This window comes from Suncus etruscus, chromosome 4, assembly GCF_024139225.1.
Source record: "Suncus etruscus isolate mSunEtr1 chromosome 4, mSunEtr1.pri.cur, whole genome shotgun sequence".
In the NCBI taxonomy this organism is placed as follows: Eukaryota; Metazoa; Chordata; class Mammalia; order Eulipotyphla; family Soricidae; genus Suncus; species Suncus etruscus.
The window spans coordinates 20196782-20209879 of NC_064851.1; the positions used below are offsets into that span (position 1 = coordinate 20196782).

A 13098-nucleotide genomic window follows, 5' to 3' on the forward strand; every position below is an offset into this window, starting at 1 on the left:
TTGGGGGACCATATGTGATGCTGGGGATTGAATCCAGGTCTGTCCTTGTTCGGCTGCATGCGAGGGAAATGCCCTACCACTATGCTATCACTCTGGCCCAAGATGGGGGGTTCTGAGGTCATTCAAGACCACTTCTTGAGTAACAGCTCTCAATCCCCTGAAGCCCATCTGTTATCCCTTTAAGGCTTTGCACCTAGGCCTGGGATGTAGTTCATTCAGGCTCCACCTGCAAAAAAATAGGTCAGTCTCTAGGGGTATGTTGCCAAGCCCCAGTTCTCACTAGCTTCTCCTGTGGTATGCAGTACCCATGCACAGTGCCTCAAATGGGCTGGCACCCCATAGAAGCAGACACTGAGCTCTGTGACTCTGCAGGCTTGGCAAGAAGCTTGTCAGGGAGCAAAGACTTAGAGGCCACTGGCTGCCAGGTTCAAGGACACCCAGAATGCCAGCTTCAGCATCAGGTGCCATGGCCCCCAAAAATGGTAAATCAGCAGAAGGGGTATGAGAGTAATAGTAATGACACCAAAGGGTCGGAGAGGAGGAAGATACTGATTCTGCCCAACAGTCTTTGTGATGATTATTCCCAAGTCCCTTAGCATCCTCAGTGACTGTTGCTAGCCATCAAATAAAAGATCAACACTCAGCGCCAGCACATAGTATAAGCGGATGCCAGAGGCAGCACCTTTCGATCATAGTGGGACATAATGACTGCCACCTGCTGTGTGTGCTGCCCATCTGCCCCAGCCTTGGAACAGGGATTAGATTCTAGGACCATTCATTCATTGGTTCTGGCCTAAGAAGGAGCAGAGCCAAAGGATGAGAGGATGGCCGGGCCAGGGAGCAGGTCTCCTGGCTTCAGGCTGAGTAGTGGTTTCCGTAACCTTCATGGTCTACAATAAAGGGGACAGTCTTAACCCTGACCTTTCTGATCATAAGAGCTGGTAGCTGAGTATCCCTGCACTGTCCCCACTGGATAGAGTTGCATGTGATGCCAGTAGGATGGTGCCCACTACACCATCATGGAGGGGGTTAAAATGGCCTCATTGACCTGATCTGGGGGGGCAGTGAAAGCAGGAAGATTGCATGCATTGTGGTTTAGGGTCATTTAGAAGCTCTAAAGAATATACAACAATAGAGCAACACTGCATAACAGAGAGCAGACTGAATCGCTTACTCTACAAATCTAAACTGACTCCCACAATACACCATAAACTCCTTGAAGCTGGCTGGTTTCGGCCTTCCTGAAATTGCCAGTCAGTGCCAGATCAAATGCATTATTCAAGAGAATGGAAACAATGGATAAGTATAATCTGGGAAGTGGGACAGAGGCTTTAGGGCCAGAGATATGGTGTAACACCTTGGACTCAAGAAAGGCTTAGAAATAGGTGACCTATGAGCAGAGAGCTGAATAAGAGACAAGCAAGTGTCCGAAAGTCTTCTGAGCCTAAAATATAGCAAGTGCCAAGGTCCTGGATAGAGATGCTAGATGTGCAATAGAAACAGCCAGGATGTCAAAACATAGGGGTACTGTGGGTGAGAGGAAGGCATGACAAATCTTGGACATGCCTTGGAGGCCATTATAATAATACTGGACTTTATGACTATCGGGAGTTTAAGCTCAGAAATGACCTCATCTGACTTAAGCTGTATCATTTGAGCTGATCTAAATAGCCTGTAGAAGGCAGGAAGGGAAACAGGAGGTAAGAAATAAAAGATACAAATGATGACTGTAGTCAACACTTAATAACAGGAAAAAAGGGTGAGAAGTGGTCCTATTCTGGATGCATTTAAGACACTGACAATGTTTTTTTGGTTTGTTTTGCTTTGTTTTGGATTTTTGGGGGAGGAGGGTGGCATTTGCAAGACAATATTTGAACCACACCTAACAGTCTTGAGAGCCTGCTACTGGCTCTGCACAGTAATCACTCCTGAGGTACCACATGTAAGACTAACACTATAACCACTATAATCTCTCTCCAACTCCTAAAAAAGGCATTAACATGTGGGAAACAAAAAATGGAGAAAGTTGTCAAGACTTTTGGCTTGAAATGCTAGAAGCATGACATAACTATTTTATGACATGGAAAGGATAGAACAAACACTATTGGCCTGGCAAGAAAATCAGGATTTTTATTTAGACCTGATAAAAGTTTGAGCCTGTTTAGACACGCATGAAGACAAAAGCAGAAGATGACTGATATGGAATCATAACTAGGGAATCTGTGAATGGATAGAAGGAAGGATTTGAAAATTATAGGGAAAGGTATGACCAAAAAGACTAATGTCTGAGGATACTCTAAAGGCTAGGCTTGAGAAGGAATCTGAAAGAAAGAAGATGAAGGACAATAGAGAAAGAATAGTGGGTAGGGAACTTGCCTTGTAAATAGCCAACCTGAATTCAATTCCTAGCATCCTATGTGTCCCCTGAGTGTGCTAGGAGTGATCTCTGAGAGCAAAGCCCAGCATAAAACTTGAACAATACTGGGTGTGACTTGGGAAGGGAAGGGAGAGGTGAAAGAGAAGGGAGGGGAAGGAAGAAAAAAATGGAAGGAAAGTGAGAGGATGGGAGGGGAGGGGAGGGAGGGGAGGAGAGGAAAGGGGAGGAAAGGGAAGAGAAGGGAAGTAGAATGGAATAAAGGAAGGGAGAAAAGGGAAAGGGAGAAAGGGGAGGGGGAAGAAAGGGAGAGAGAGATAGCATGATGGGAGGGAGGGTAGAGTATCTAGAATCTCAGAACCAAGAAAATATTTCAAGAAAGAAACCAATTTGCTGGGAAATCAAGAAAATGCCCATTGACTTTTTGCAATATAGACAGACATCAGCAGGAGCCTCAGAAAGTTTTAGAGCTGGAGAGATAGTACAATGGGTAGGGTAAATTTGCCTTGGATGTATCCTACCCAGATTTGATCCTCAGCACCTCTAGGAGTGACCCCTTCACACAGAGCCAGAAGTAACCTCTGGATATTGCCAAGTGGTGATCCAAAAACAAAACACAAAATTCTAACAAGATAAACAGTTTTGCTACAGTGATGATGAGGCAAGTAATTCTACAAAGCTGACCCCACTCTGCTAAAAAAAAATCAGTGCACAAACCAAAAAAGGCAAAGTGGTAAAATTAAAAGAAAATGTCACCAACATAGTATATTTTCTGAATTCATAAAAAATATCAAAAACCTGACACTGGTCAAGATGGAGTTAGCTCACTACACTTCTGTCTCCCACTGAAGATAGTTAACAATCATAGACAAAATGCAGAGAAATTTACTTGAGGGCTCTGCAAAGCAAAAGAGACAGATAAGAGCTCAAATGTAGAGAAGTGACATACAAAGGTAAGGTTCTCTATCGTTTCTATCTCCTCCCTTTCTCTTACAACTTAGATATGAAGCAGTTCCCAGGATAACTTTAGGAGGGGGTGACTGGCAGCTAAGATGAAGAGAAAGCCTGTCTTTCTGATCAGGAAAAGGGACCTCTGCAAGTCAAAGAGTTAGGAGAGAGAAAACAGAGAAAGGACCCCCTAGTTCCATGTAAGAAGTGTCTCAAGTCACAAGATCATAATTGCATGTGTGGAATCAACCCAAAGTGCAGAAATGGAAGCACAGCAAAGGCCTATGCACTAAACTGAGAGTCGAGTCCCAGTCATACAGGAAGACAGTCATGGTTAAACCCAGCTGGGTTAACTGTGGGTTAAAGCCCAGCAGAGATGCATATTCTCCAAAGGACTCCAACAACACAGCATTTCCAGCCTGACAGAAACCAAAGTTACTCAAGAGTCAGAATAAAACATTTCATTCCTTTTATCTATTATTTAAATAAAAAAAACTAAAGATGCCAACCTTAAAAAATATCCAATATAGGGAGCCAGAGCAATGACGCAGTAGTATGGCATTTGCCTTGCACGCGACTATCCTAGGACGGACCTTGGTTCTATCCCCTGGCATCCCATATGGTCCTCCAAGCCAAGAGTAATTTCTGAGCACATAGCCAGGAGGAACCCCTGAGCATCACTAGGTGTGGCCCAAAAAAAACCAAAAAATAAAAATACTCAATATAGTCCAATATGATCAGATACCCAGAATAGTCATGATAAAGCAACGATCATAATTATGCCCATGATGTATGTAAAGGTAAATATGCTTGCAATGAAAATATAGGTGTTTGATGAGAAATAGAAACTATATAAAGATCAAATTGAAGATTAAGAGGAGACCTATACAATATTTAAACCTTTGACCTTCTGATCAATAGAGATAAGAGAAGAATGAACATTAAATTCAGGAAATCAAGAAAATAAGGTTCAGGAAATCAAGAAATTACTCTATAGGAAAGAGGCCACCATTGCCAAGGAAGACATTGCTGCTAGAAGTGTAGAGGACATGAATGCTACTTTACAAGGAGTGCTGAAGACCACCCTAATTCATGATGGCTCATACATGGAATCCACAAAGCTGCCAATGCCTTAGACAAGCACCAAGCCCATCTGTGTGTGCTTGCATCCAACTGTGATGAGCCTATATATGTTAAATTGATGGAAGCCCTTTGTGCTGAACACTAGATCAAGCTAATTAAAATGGATGACAAGAAACAAGGGGAATGGGTCAACTTCTATAAAACTGACAGAAGGGAAATCCTGTAATGTGGTTGACTGCAGTTGCATTGAGGTTAAGGACTATGACAAAGAATCACAGGTTAAGGATGGCATTGAAGAATACTTTAAGTTCAAGAAATGGGTAAATAAAAATTTGGGTTTTTTTAAACTGTTTTAGTTTCCTGATGAAGAAGCAGCCTGTGTTCTCTTTTAAACATTTATCTTTCTCTTCTCTCATACTTCTCTAGGTAAATTTCATTAAAACTTAAAAAATAAAAATATTTTTAAATGACTTAAAATATTTTAAATTTGATCAAAGAAATGTATTGGTTCATAAAAAATCAGCCTATCTCTAAAATAATATCCAAAAATATCATTCAAATACTATTTTAAAAATCTTAGCAACACCACACAGTGAAGTATAAACATTAGCCCTAATTAGACTGTTAAAGGTCTGGAATGCATATGTTCATGATGTGCATGTCAAGAAAAACCAATAAACATTTACCACAAAGAGATAAAGTTAAAAAACTAGTGGGAAGATTAAAATGAAATACTTAAAATCGGGGCCGGGCGGTGGCGCTAGAGGTAAGGTGCCTACCTTTCCTGCGCTAGCCTTGGACGGACCGAGGTTCGATCCCCCGGTGTCCCATATGGTCCCCCAAGCCAGGAGCAACTTCTGAGCACATAGCCAGGAGTAACCCCTGAGCGTTACTGGGTGTGGCCCAAAAAACCAAAAAAAAAAAAAAAAAAAAAAGAAATACTTAAAATCTTAGAATCATCTAAAACATAGCAAGTAAAAAGGAAATAAACTTGGGATTGGGTAAGGAAGGCAAAAGTGGTGTATTTTATACCAACCATATAAAAATAATATCAAACTATCCCAGGTAAAGCAGATAGCTCTATGGTCTGGAGTGAATACCCACATGTTCAGGAATCACAGTCCTGGCTCTCTTTATATCACTATGGTCCCCATAGAGGCCTAGCATTGTACCACTTGGCCCATTTGACTGCATGCCATCAGAAATGGCCCCTAGGTTTTCAAACACTACTCAGAGGCCTCCCCAAAATAAAATTATTTCAAGCCATCCCAATTAAAATACAAGTTGTCATATTACAATAATCAATAAAAAACATCCAACTATTCACTATTTAAGAAACACACAATAAGTGTCAGTTAAAAAATTGAAAAAGAATAGTGCAAAAAATTTAATCAAATAAAAGCTAGGGCAGTTACTTAATATCAGAGAGTAGACTTCAGAACAAGAATTAAAAACAGGAATAAAGATGTGCACTGCACAATCAAAATAAATTTATCAAAAAGTCGGGGCCCGAGAGGTGGCGCTAGAGGTAAGGTGTCTGCCTTGCAAGCGCTAGCCAAGGAAAGATCGTGACCGCAGTTTGATCCCCTGGCGTCCCATATGGTCCCCCCAAGCCAGGGGCGATTTCTGAGCGCTTAGCCAGGAGTAACCCCTGAGCATCAAACGGGTGTGGCCTGAAAAACCAAACCAAAACAAAACAAAACAAAACAAAACAAAAACAAAAAAAAACAAAAACAAAAATAAAGTCAACGTAACTCCAAATACATATGACCTTTAAAAGAAATAAGCACAACCAAGCCAACACTGAAAGACATGCAAAGAGAACAGAAAAATGCACATTAAATTTGTAGGTTTCAATTCCTTTTAGCAATTCATAGGAAAAATCATATTGACTTAAGTCCATATTTTTGCCAATTTCTAATTTATATTTATAGACCATCCCCTTTAAACAGCAGCAGAATCCACTTGTTCATTGTTGGACAATATCTGGTAGTGCTTGGGAAATACTCCTGAATTTATGCTTGTGGGGTTACTCCCTGATAATGATCAGGGGAACTTATGGTGACAGGAGTAAAATCCAAGATTTCCATGTACAAAGTGTGTTCTTAGTCCAATGAGCTACCTCCCCAACCACCAAGAATTTTATTTCTCAGAAAACACAGAATGTTAATAAATATAGGTCACAAATAAGCCACAAGATAAATCTTGAGATATTTAACAGAGTTAAAGCCAGAAAGGTATGCTCTATGAAGGGATTACACAGGATATCAAAAGTATAATGATGTCTGGAAACTCTCCAAATATTTGTAATTTAAATTAATACTAGTCTAAATAACTTTTGAGTAAAAGACCAAATAATAAAATATTTTAACTGAGAATTAAAATTCAACCTATCAAAATGTGTGGGGTACAGATAAAGCAATATTCAGAGGGAATTTGTAGCCTTAAATGTTTATATTGGGGAAAATGTTTTGTCACTAATCTAAGCTTCCATTTTAAAATGAGAAAATGAAAGCATTCAACTCAAACCAAGAAATCAAGCAAAGGATAGAAATAACAAATTCCACTGAAATTGAATATAGGAAAGTAATAGAGAGAAGTAGATGGTACCAAAGATGATTCTTTGAAAAGTTCAATAAATTAATAAAATTTTAGTCAGAACAAAGAATAAAAGCAATAAATCACAAAGTATTGATATCAAGAATGAGATTACATTATTTCAGACTCCAGACATGGAAAAAAAAGTGACAAGGAAATAAAATGAATAACTTTGTACCCATCAACTTGATGGCTTTGAAGAAATTGACAAATTTCTTCAAAAATATAAAAACTACTTAGTTCACTCAATAATTTTTTAGTTAAGAACCTTTAACAAAGAAAACTCCAGGCACAAATGGTCTCACTGGGCAATCCTAACAAGCAGTTAAGAAATAAAGTCTATACAACATCTTTCAGAAAATAGAAAAAGGAGTACATGTTCATGTTATTTCATGAAAGCAGCATTATTTTGTCAAATCAGAAACTACAATCTTATGCATAAATATAAGGACTCAGTAAAGTATTAGCAATTCAACCAATATATCAGAAAAATCATCTATAACTACTACTATGACTATTATCCCATGAATGTAAGGCTGGCTCCACATTTTTTTAAGTAAAAACAATTTTATTTAGAGAATATGTGGAAGGAAAAAGGACTGAGAGTACACATCTCAGTGGATGTTCATGGCCACTCCCAGAATGGCCTGGCTCAACATTTTAAAACCAGTGTAGAGGACAGTGATGTGGTTCAAGTGGTAAAGCATATTCCCTGCATATTCAGGGCATGCTGGGCTTGATTCTTGATACTTCTTGCTCCCCATGACCATCAGATAAGCCCTGGTAGCCCACAAGCAGTCAGGCATAGCATCAGACCAGTAGTCCCCATAACAATAGAATTGGTTTAATTACACCAACCAACAGATAAAAGTCACAGGACTACACCAATGAATTAAAAAATGCAACGAATAAAATTCAACATGGATTTATAAGATTATTAACAATAGTGGTGGCACTAGAGGTAAGGTGTCTGCCTTGTCAACGCTAGCCTAGGACGGACTGCGGTTCCATCCCCCCAGTGTACCATATGGTCCCCCAAGCTAGGAGCGACTTCTGAGCTCATAGCCAGGAGTAACCCCTGAGCGTCACCGGGTGTGGCCCAAAAACCAAAAAAAAAAAAAAAAAATTATTAACAATTAGGTTTAACATCTGTTTGGTTTAATAGAAACATCTACCAAAATGTCTGCAGACCGTTATGCTTCTTTTGGTGTTTGGAGGCATCACTTGGCTATGCTCAAGCTTACTCCTGGCTCTGGCAGGAATCACTCCTGGCAGAGCTGATTGAGGGACTGCCTGATGGTGCTAGGGATCAAATTTGGATTGGATTAGATACATGCGACCAAGTGACCTACCCATTACTATAATATCTCAATAGCCCCAGATATAATTATGTTTAATAGTGAATATATGAAAGTTATCCCCCTAAGATGCACAAGAAGGTAAGGATGTAAACTCTCCTTGCTTATATTCAATAATAAGCTAGAAACTCTAGCTAGTATAAGACAAAAAAAAAAAGCAGGTGAGGGTAGGAGAGGAAGAATAGAAAAATTGCAAATGAACTAAAACTGGCATATTTGCAAATGGCATAGTTATGTATGTCAAAGAGTCTTTTAAAAACTGCAGCATTAATTTTTTGTTTTATTTGGTGGGGGCACATCTAGTGGAGCTGACAGGTTTCTCCTGGCTATGTGCTCGGAAATTACTCCTGGCAGGCTCCAAGGACCTTATGGGATGCTGGGGATCGAATCTGAATTGCTGCATGCAAGACAAATGCCCTACCTGTTGTACTATCACTTTAGACCCACATATTCAGTTTTTAAAAGTCTATTGTATTTTATATATTAGAATAGCTAAAAATAGTTTTAAAACAGTGCCACTCAAGTCATTAAAACCATAAAATCCTTTAATACAAAATCTATCATGAAAATATATTTTAAAACTACAAATGTTGATAAAAATAATTAACCATAAGGAAACCTAAAGAAAAACTCTATTCATGGATTAGCATCATTAAGATGTTAATTCTTCTATAAGAACAAAATAGTGGTTACCAGGGTGAGAATATTAGGTATTTGGGGTCAATTATGTGGTTACAAATATTGAAATGACTTTGTTGGTAAACACAATATAGTACATTACAGATGTTGTTGATTTATAAATACTATATATACCTGAAATCTGTATGATGTTATGATCCAATATTATTTCAATTAAAAATATCAAACTGCTCTGGGCTCAAAGAAAACAAATTACATCAGTTCTCCTAAATTGGTGTATATATGTAATTCAGTAGGAACTTTTTTTTTTCCAGGATTCAAAATGCTTTTTTAAATTTATAGAGAAAGGCAACAAAATTAGAATAGCCAAATCATTTTTGAAAAAAATGAAAGTTGAAAGATTCATATTATCTGATTTGAAGATTCACTATAAATCTACAGAAATAGACAGTGTGGTATTGGGAAAGGAGAGACACACAGATCATTAGGGAAGAACAGAGAGTTCAGGGACAGCCATAGACAATTGATTCTGACAAAGGTGAAAGATGTCTCAGTAATTTTTCAACAAATGATGGTGGGGAAAAAACCCAGAAATATTCTGGAAACACAAAAATGAGTCATTACAACCCATTTCCCAAATCTAACACACACAAAGTGGATCATCTAAACTACAATTATAAAATCCCAAACATTAAGATTTAGAGAGGAAAACAAGAGAAAAAATTTATGACACTATTTTTAGCCTGTGTTTCTTTTGTCATACAGAAAGAACACCTAAGTATCCATAGGTATAACAAAGGACTATCCATGAAAGGAAAATGCTGATCTACTGGGCTCGATCAAAATTAAAAGCTCCTGTCCTTTGGAAAACTAGTATGTGAATTGAAAAGATAAATCAGACTGCTTTAAAATATTACCAAGTCAAATTTCTATAAAGACTTGTATTGAGAATATAAAGATTCAATGAAATCCATATTCAAATTCGGACAAATTCTTCAAGATCTTAGAACAGTCCATTATAAAGTTTGTATGGAATCATAAAAGAACCTGAGTAGACAAAAAACATATTGAAAAACAAGAAACTGGGAGGCACCTCATTACCTAACTTGAAGCTGTACTACAAAGCCATAATGATAATAACAGCATGGTACTGGAACAAACACAGACTCTGACCAACAGGTCAGAATAGAATATCCAATGACAAACCTCCATATATTCAACCAGTTCATTTTTGACAAAAGAGCTGAGAATAGAAAATAAAATAAAGTCTCTTCCACTGATAGTGTTGGGACAATTGAAAACGACATTAAGAAATTAAAAATGAATCCATATTTCATACCTTATACAAAAGTCAACTCAAAGTGGAACAAAGACCTCAGTCTATAAAGCACATTGAAGAAAACAGATAGAATGCAACAAGACCTAAACCTCAAAGGAGTCTGCAACAATATGATACCAATGGCAAAAGCTACAGAATCAAAACTAAATAAATAGGACTCATCAAACTAAAAAGTTTCTGTATGACAAAAGAAACACAGGCTGAACCTAAAAGACAACTGAATGAGATCAAATATTTGCACTCAGCACATCAGACAAAGGGTTGATATCCATGATATATAAAAAAATTATCAAAAACCCTATCAAAAAATGAGAGAATAAATGTACAGATACCTCTCCAAGGAAGACCAAGAGATGGCCAAGAGGCACATGAAAAAAAATGTTAAAAAATGTTCATTGTTACTTCTTAGGGAAATCCAAATCAAGAAAATGAGATAGCATCTTACACCATTGAGAATGTCACATAGCAAAAATACTAGGAACAAGGGCTGGAGCGATAGCACAGTGGTAAGGCATTTGCCTTGTATGCGGCTGACCCGGGACAGACCGTGGTTTGATCCCCCAGCATCCCATATGGTTCCCCAAATCAGGAGCGATTTCTGAGCACATAGACAGGAGTAAACCCTGAGTTTCACTGGGTGTGGCCCCAAAACAAACAAACAAACAAAAATACTAGGAATAATCTATCTTGGCCATAATGTGATAAAAATGGGGGGGGGGGGACCTATATCCACTGCTGGTTGGAATGGATCAGAATGTTGTCTGATCCTATGTTGTTTCCCTATGGAAAACAAAATGGAGAGTTCTCAGTAAACTGAGAATTGAACTGCCATGTCACCCAAAAAGTTCACTGTGAAGTATCTTCCCAAGACAGGAAAGCATTCATCCAAAAGGATGTATGCACACCAGCATTCTGTGCAGCATTGGTAAATAGCTAGGATTTGTAATCAGCGTAGATATCCAGTGACAGATGAGTGGATCATTAAGAGATGAGACATATATACACACACACTGGAAAACCACATAGCTATAAAAATGAAGTGATCATGCAATTGGCTGCAATATTGAAAGATATCATGGTAAATAAAGTACAGATGATTTCACTTATATGTTATTTAAAATAACTGCATGAGAGTACAATGGTTTGGGAGTTCTGCCTGTGTGTGTGTTTGTCTACTGTCCTGTCTCCTGAACCTCTTGGGAGTGGGACGAAAAGGGCTCAGAAAATTTGCTCACCCAGAGGCTCCAGAAGAGCACGGCCACTCTGCTTCGCTACCCGGCTGTGCGCTCTTTCTAATGAAAGAACACCACTGCAACAGGAAGGAAAAATCACACTAGGAACTGTGCTGGATCACTGGAGCCCAGCATTTCTCTCCGGACTGTTTTCTCTGCTGCGTGCTTGGGCCTACCTAAGATTTGATCCTGTGTGAGGCTTCATCCACGGAGGGCTCCCCTTCCTTGGAGGCCAGTCAACCCACCCAGAAAGGGCAGAGCCAGAGGAGCGTGGCCCCGCACATCATTTAGCCAATGAATACCACCACAACACGTAGAAAAGCTCACAATACAAGTGTGACAATGGGGAAACAACGCGGGCCAGCATCAGACATAGAGAATGAAGATGACAATTCTGATGACCAGAAAATGGCCAACCAAATAATCAGTCTCTCAGAGAGTGCAATGGTTTAAGAAGTTGCCTAGATCATACTTAGCCCAGAGAATATTAAGAAGAAAACATTGGAGCAGGAGAAAGACAGACAAGGAATAAAGGGAGCAGAGACCAAGAGATTCACGTACATCCACATTGTTAAGAAAGGACCAAGCTAAATATACAAACCACAGAGTCAGCAACACTGAAATCACAAGACCCAAAATTAAACAGCAAAACTTACAAAGAGAAAATGCTGGGAGAGGGAGGTATGAGAAAGAACCTGAGAACATCGGTAGAGGGAGACTGACACTGGTGATAGTACTGGTACTGTAATATTGTATAGCTAGAACTCAATAATGAATAGCTTTGTAAACCATGGTGCTTTAATAAAAATTTTAAATAATAATCAAAATTCAATAACTTAAAATACTTTTAAATGCCTGGCAGGTGAGGACATTTCATCAAAGAAGTTATATAGATGCCAGATAAGCAGCATGGAGAGGCAACATATTAATCATTAGAGAAATGCAAATCAAAACCATAATAGTCACACACTTACCAGCCTACTTTTCAGCAGTGGAAAGCTACAATCAGAGAAATAAAGCAAACAAATAAAAGAAACATCCCAATAGTTGATGAGGATGTGGAAGAACTGTAATTCTCAAACACCACTGGTGGAAAAATGAAAGGTATAATCTGCATAAAAGCTCGTATGTTTCTTATACCAACATGCACTTACCATTCAAGCCAGCCCTTCTATTGTTCAGAGAAATAAACGCTAATGAAACACAAGAGCCTTTACACAGATGTGAACACCACTTGGTACCTGTGTAAATCACCAAAACTGCAAACAACCTTAAGTGGTCTTCAACTAGTGAATAAACAAACACAGACGCAGCCTCAAGATGCTGTCTTTCTCAAAGGTTAAAAGAAAGAGTAAGCCCAATACTAAAAATAAGACAACTGACTTCCCAAATCAGCTTGTTAACTGAAAGAAACCATGTGGTATTTTTATGACATTCTGGAAAAGGAAAAGCTGTAAGGTCAAAAACTATAAGGTCATTTCTGCATTCACCAAGGGCTGGGAGTGATGGGACAGAAGTGTTCACTGC

The 13098-nt window shown here is 38.7% G+C and overlaps 1 pseudogene; it reads left to right on the plus strand.

Annotated features, from left to right (window-relative positions):
• Window positions 1-4107: 4107 nt before the first annotated feature.
• Window positions 4108-13098, plus strand: part of LOC126006998 (40S ribosomal protein S12-like) — a 42254-nt pseudogene continuing 33263 nt past the window's right edge.